A 7,157-nucleotide genomic window follows, 5' to 3' on the forward strand; every position below is an offset into this window, starting at 1 on the left:
CCACTGACAGCAGTTCACCAGATTCTCTGGCCTGAGCCAGTTTTTAAGTTGTTTCCAGATGTAGACCACCTCCTTTAATCTTTCCTCTCCCAGGAGCCTCTGGTATTTCTGTAGCACTGGGGTTTTAAGGGATGGGTTTGCTAGCCCCATTCCCAACCCTCCTCCTTTCACAGGAGGGCTAGGGACCATCCATGGCAGAGTGGTGGTAGGCATATTAGCAACATTTCAAAGCCTCCAGGTAAGTACATGTGGGGGTGTTGGAGTGGGCAGGTAAGAGGGCTATGAAGCCCAATTCAGGCAGATGGGACTAACTTGTTGGGCAGTCAGTATGGATGAGTTGGGCTGAAGTATCTGTTACCATGCTGTGTGATTCTCTGACCATCTGAGCTTTAACAATTCCTTTTCCTCCCATACCTGTTTCTGTACTGTACTTTTCTATGACTATCGGTGCAGGTCGACGGGAGTGGGCTGCTTAAACGGCTTGGCATGGACTAGATGGGCCAAAGGGCCTGTTACCATTCTGTGGCTCTATCTTGTATTATCATCTGCAAACGTGGCCACAAAGCCGTCAGTTCTTTCATCTGGATCATCAATACGTAGAGTGAAGAATTGTGGTCCCACACTGACCCCTGCAGAACTCCATTAATCCCCAGCAGCCATGCTGAAAAGGATGTCCCACTCTCTGCCTCCTGCCTGTCAGCCAAACCTCTGCCCATGCCAGCACTTTGCCAAGGGCCCTTTCCTGTTTCGCAACATGTGTGTGGTACTTTGTCAAAGGCCTTCTGAAACTCACTGCCCTGCCCTCACTAATACATTTTCAACCTCCTCAAAGTTCAATCAAGCTGGTGAGACGGACTCCACCCAAACAAAACTACGCTGAGTTCCTTTGATGGGCTCTGCCTCGGAACTCTGTGGCTCACAACATTTCCCCGACAATTTCCCTTCAAGCTGATATTTGGCTCACTGGCCTGTAGGAAACGAACTTATCCACACTGGTCTTGAATGAAGGGTCACGGCCAGGTCAGTGTGCTGAGGAGAGGGTTCATGTGCTAGGTTTAGACACTACAGTGTTAAAGTTGGAGCTTCCAACCAAACCAACAGCCCTACCCTGCACCTTTCCTGCCTCCCCGGTTATTGTAAATTGCTCTTCCACCAACTCCCGGATTCTTTCCAATAATAAACCCCTTCCTCTCCTCTCCACCAGCAAAGAGAACGGAAAACTCTCTGCACTTGCTCTCAGTTCCAGTTCCACGCGTCGACTGCAGCAGCCAGCAGTCAGAAGTGTTTCCTGTATCCGAATCAGACACGCACTGCTCAGACCTGGGAGTGTGTGAAGGAGTTTCACTCGGTGTCTGACCCCGGGAGTGTGTGATCGGACGGTGAGGAGGGAGATTCACTCTGTGTCTGACACCGGGTGTGTGTGATGGGACGGTGTGGAGGGAGATTCACTCTGTATCTGACCCCGGGATTGTGTGATGGGATGGTGTGGAGTGAGTTTCACTCTGTCTCTGACCCATTGAGAGTGTGATGGGATGGTGTGGAGGGAGCTTCACTCTGTGTCTCACCCCAGGAGTGTGTGATGCGATGGTGTGGAGGGAGATTCACTCTGTGTCTGACCCCGGGAGTGTGTGATGGGATGGTGTGGAGGGAGATTCACTCTGTATCTGACCCCAGGAGTCTGTTATGGGACGGTGTGGAGGGAGATTCACTCTGTATCTGACCCCGGGATTGTGTGATGGGATGGTGTGGAGGGAGATTCACTCTGTGTCTGACCCCGGGATTATCTGATGGGACGGTGTGGAGGGAGATTCACTCTGTGTCTGACCCCGGGAGTGTGTGATGGGACGGTGAGGAGGGAGATTCACTCTGTGTCTGACCCCGGCAGTGTGTGATGGGACGGTGTGGAGGGAGATTCACTCTGTATCTGACCCCAGGAGTGTGTGATGGGACGGTGTGGAGGGAGTTCCACTCTGTGTCTGATCCGGGGAGTGTGTGATGGGACGGTGTGGAGGGAGATTCACTCTGTGTCTGAACCTGGGAGTGTGTCATGGGACGGTGTGGAGGGAGATTCACTCTGTGTCTGACCCCGGGAGTGTGTAATGGGATGGTGGGGAGGGAGCTCCACTCTGTGTCTGACCCCGGGATTGTGTGATGAGACGGTGTGGAGGGAGATTCACTCTGTATCTGACCCTGGGAGTGTGTGAAGGGACAGTGTGGAGGGAGTTTCACTCTGTATCTGACCCCGGGAGGGAGTGAGGGACGGTGTGGAGGGAGTTTCACTCTGTGTCTGACCCCGGGATTGTGTGATGGGACGGTGTGGAGCGAGTTTCACTCTGTGTCTGACCCCGGGAGTGTGTGATGGGACGGAGTGGAGGGAGATTCACTCTGTATCTGACCCCAGGAGTGTGTGATGGGACGGTGTGGAGGGAGATTCACTCTGTGTCTGACCCCGGGATTATCTGATGGGACGGTGTGGAGGGAGATTCACTCTGTGTCTGACCCAGGGAGTGTGTGATGGGACGGTGAGGAGGGAGATTCACTCTGTGTCTGACCCCGGCAGTGTGTGATGGGACGGTGTGGAGGGAGATTCACTCTGTATCTGACCCCAGGAGTGTGTGATGGGACAGTGTGGAGGGAGTTCCACTCTGTGTCTGATCCGGGGAGTGTGTGATGGGACGGTGTGGAGGGAGATTCACTCTGTGTCTGAACCTGGGAGTGTGTCATGGGACGGTGTGGAGGGAGATTCACTCTGTGTCTGACCCCGGGAGTGTGTGATGGGACGGTGTGGAAGGAGATTCACTCTGTGTCTGACCCCGGGATTGTGTGATGGGATGGTGGGGAGGGAGCTCCACTCTGTGTCTGACCCCGGGATTGTGTGATGAGACGGTGTGGAGGGAGATTCACTCTGTATCTGACCCTGGGAGTGTGTGAAGGGACAGTGTGGAGGGAGTTTCACTCTGTATCTGACCCCGGGATTGTGTGATGGGACGGTGTGGAGCGAGTTTCACTCTGTGTCTGACCCCGGGAGTGTGTGATGGGACGGTGTGGAGGGAGATTCACTCTGTATCTGACCCCGGGATTGTGTGATGGGATGGTGTGGAGGGAGATTCACTCTGTATCTGACCCCGGGATTGTGTGATGGGACGGTGAGGAGGGAGATTCACTCTGTGTCTGATACCGGCAGTGTGTGATGGGATGGTGTGGAGTGAGTTTCACTCTGTGTCTGACCCCGGGAGTGTGTGATGGGACGGTGTGGAGGGAGATTCACTCTGCGTCTGACTCCGGGAGTGTGTGATGGGACGGTGTGGAGGGAGTTTCACTCTGTGTCTGACCCCGGGAGTGTGTGATGGGACGGTGTGGAGGGAGTTTCACTCTGTGTCTGACCCCGGGAGTGTGTGATGGGACGGTGTGGAGGGAGATTCACTCTGTGTCTGACCCCGGGAGTGTGTGAATGGACTGTGAGGAGGGAGTTTCACTCTGTGTCTGACCCCGGGAGTGTGTGAGGGGACGGTGTGGAAGGAGATTCACTCTGTGTCTGACCCCAGGATTGTGTGATGAGACGGTGTGGAGGGAGATTCACTCTGTATCTGACCCCGGGATTGTGTGACGGGATGGTGTGGAGGGAGCTCCTCTCTGTATGTGACCCGGGAGTGTGTGATGGGATGGTAAGGAGGGAGTTTCACTCTGTGTCTGACCCTGGGAGTGTGTGATGGGACATTGTGGAGGGAGTTTCACTCTGTATCTGACCCCGGGAGGGAGTGAGGGACGGTGTGGAGGGAGTTTCACTCTGTGTCTGACCCCAGGAGTGTGTGATGGGACGGTGAGGAGGGAGTTTCACTCTGTGTCTGACCCTGGGAGTGTGTGATGGGACGGTGTGGAGGGAGATTCACTCTGTGTCTGACCCCGGGAGTGTGTGATGGGACGGTGTGGAGGGAGTTTCACTCTGTGTCTGACCCCGGGACGGTGTGGAGGGAGTTTCACTGTGTCTGACCCCGGGAGTGTGTGATGGACGGTGTGGAGGGAGTTTCACTCGGTGTCTGACCCCGGGAGTGTGTGATGGGACAGTGTGGAGGGAGATTCACTCTGTGTCTGACCCCGGGAGTGTGTGATGGACGGTGTGGAGGGAGTTTCACTCTGTGTCTGACCCCGGGAGTGTGTGATGGGACGGTGTGGAGGGAGATTCACTCTGTGTCTGACCCCGGGAGTGTGTGATGGGACGGTGTCGAGGGAGTTTCACTCTGTGTCTGATCCCAGGAGTGTGTGATGGGACGGTGAGGAGGGAGTTTCACTCTGTGTCTGCCCCCGGGAGTGTGTTATGGGACAGTGTGGAGGGAGATTCACTCTGTGTCTGACCCCGGGGGAGTGTGTGATGGGACGGTGTGGAGGGAGATTCACTCTGTGTCTGACCCCGGGAGTGTGTGATGGGACGGTGTGGAGGGAGATTCACTCTGTGTCTGACCCCGGGAGTGTGTGATGGGACGGTGAGGAGGGAGATTCTCTCTCTATCTGACCCCGGGATTGTGTGATGGGACTGTGTGGGGGGAGTTTCACTCTGTGTCCGACCCCGGGAGTGTGTGATGAGACGGTGTGGAGGGAGCTCCACTCTGTGTCTAAAAAAACTTAACTGAGGAGAAATAGGAGCTACAGGCAGGTAGTCATCCCTGGGTTGCAGGAGGCAGGTACCTGCGTGACTGTCAGGAGGGGGAAGCGAAATAGGTAGCCAATGCAGAGTGCCCCTGTGGCCATTCCCCTCATTAATAATTATACCACTTTGGGTACTGTTGAGGGGTGTGATGTTCTGGGGGCAGTCACATCAACCGGACGTCTGGTCCCAAGACTGGTGCTGTGGCTCAGAAATGAAGGGGGAGAAGAGAACTGTAGTAGTGATAGTGGATTTCATAGTTAGAGGTGCAGACAAATGAGTGTATGAGGAACTGGTGCAGAGGGCTGTGCTTCAGATTTCTGGATCATTGGGATCTCTTCTGGGGAAGGTCTGACCTGTAGAAAAGGCGTGGATTATGCCCAAACCCTAGGAGTCCGATATCCTTATGGGCAAGTTTGCTAGAGCTGTTCAGGAGGGTTTGAATTAAATAGACAGGGGGCTGGGAACCAGAGTGATAGGCCTGAGGACGGGGCAGTGTGTAGTGAGGCTGTCAGGAAGGACAGGCGGATAAAGCAAAATTGCAGTGTATGGGATCTTAAAGTGTTACAAGGTGGAAATCAGAAAGGGTGATGAATACAGGACTGAAGGTGTTACATGGGAATGCACACAGTATACGGAATAAGGTAGATGATCTTGTAGCGCAGTTAGAGGTTGGCACCTACAACGTTCCAGGTATCACTGAGCCGTGACTGAAAGAAGATTATAGTTGGGAGCTTAAAATCCAAGGATACACATTGTATCAAAGGGGCAGATAGGTAGGCAAAAGGGTTGGCATGGCTGTACTGGTACAAAAAAATCAAACCTTTGCAAGGAGGTGACATAGGAATGGAAGATGTAGAATCCGTGTGGGTAGAGGTCTTCAGGCTGCCAAACTGTGGCCAGGATGTGCAATACGAGGTACAACAGCAGACAGGAAATGCATGTCAAAAGATCGTCACGGGAGATTTCAACGTACAGGTGGATTGGGAAAATCCGGTTGGTGCTGGAACCCAAGAGAGGGGATTTGTAGAAAGCCTTTGAGGTGTCATTTCAGAGCGGCTTGTGGTTGAGCCCACTAGGGGAAAGGCAATTCTGGATCTGGTATTGGGTGATGAACCAGATTTGATTATGGATCTTGAGGTAAAGCAACTCTTAGAAAGGCAGTGATCATTATCTGAGACTTCACGAAAGGCGGGGGGTGGGGGAGGCGAGAAGAGAGAATAAAGTCAGATTATTCAGTATTACCGTGGAATTAAGGGAATTACAGAGGCCTGAGAGAGGAGCTGGCCAAAGTTGATTGGAAGGGGATACTAACAGGGATGATGGCAGAACAGGAACAGCAGGAGTTTCTGGGAGCAATTCAGAAGACGCAGGATTCCAAAGATGAAGATGTATTCTAACGAGACAATGACATTGACAAGGGAAGTCAGACTGTATAAAAGTAAAAGGAATATAACAAAAATAGTGGGATGTTAGAGGATTGTGAAGCTTTTAAAAACCAGCCAAAACTCATAAGGAGAGATAGAGGAATTATGAAAGTATGCTAACCAATAATGTAAAAGAGCAAATCAAATGATTTTTTTTCAGTTATCTAAAGACTGAAAGAGAGACAAAAGCCTGCTGGGAAATCACCCTGGAGAGGTAGTAATGGGGGACAGGAAATGCTGGATGATTTCAGACTTCACCATGGAAAACACTCACAGTATGCAAGAAATTCAAGAGTGTCGGGGGGGGGGGCGGGTGTAGAAGTGAGTGTAGTTGCTATTTCTGAGGAGAAGGTGCTTGGGAGGATGAAAGCCTGAAGGTATATCAGTCACCTGGATCAAAACACCCCAGGGTTTTCTGAAAGAGGTGGCTGGAGAGATTGTGCAAACATTAGTAATGATCTTTCAAGAATCAACAGATTCTGGAATGGTTCCAGGGGACTAGAAATTTGCAAATGTCACATTTTAGGAAGAGAGGGAGGCAGGAGGATGAAAACTATATGTCAGATAGCCTGACCTCAGTGGTTGGGAAGATGTTGGAGTCCATTATTAAGGATTAGGTTTCAGGTTACTTGGAGGCACATGACAAAGTAGGCCAAAGTCAGCGTAGATTCCTTAAGGGGAAATCTTGGCTGAGAAATAACAGGCGGTATAGACAAAGTAGTCAGTGGATGTCATTTACTTGTATTTTCAGAAGCCCTTTGACAAGATGCTACAAATGAGACTGCTTAACAAGAGCCCATGGTATTACAGGAAATGTACCAGAATTGCTGATTGGCAGGAGGCAGAGTGGGAATAAGAGTTTTTTTCTGATTGGCTGCTGATAACCAATAGTGTTCCACAGTGGTTGGTGTTGGGATCGTTACTTTTTATGTTATATTTCAATGATTTGGATGATGAAATTAATGGCTTTGTGGCCAGGTTTGCAGATGATACGAAGATGTGTGGAGGGATAGGTAGTGTTGAGGAAGCAAAGAGGCTGCAGAAGAACTTGTAAATAAGTAGCAGATGGAAAATACTGTAGGGAAGTG

The sequence above is a fragment of the Hypanus sabinus genome, chromosome 6 (assembly GCF_030144855.1).
Source record: "Hypanus sabinus isolate sHypSab1 chromosome 6, sHypSab1.hap1, whole genome shotgun sequence".
Lineage (NCBI taxonomy): Eukaryota > Metazoa > Chordata > Chondrichthyes > Myliobatiformes > Dasyatidae > Hypanus > Hypanus sabinus.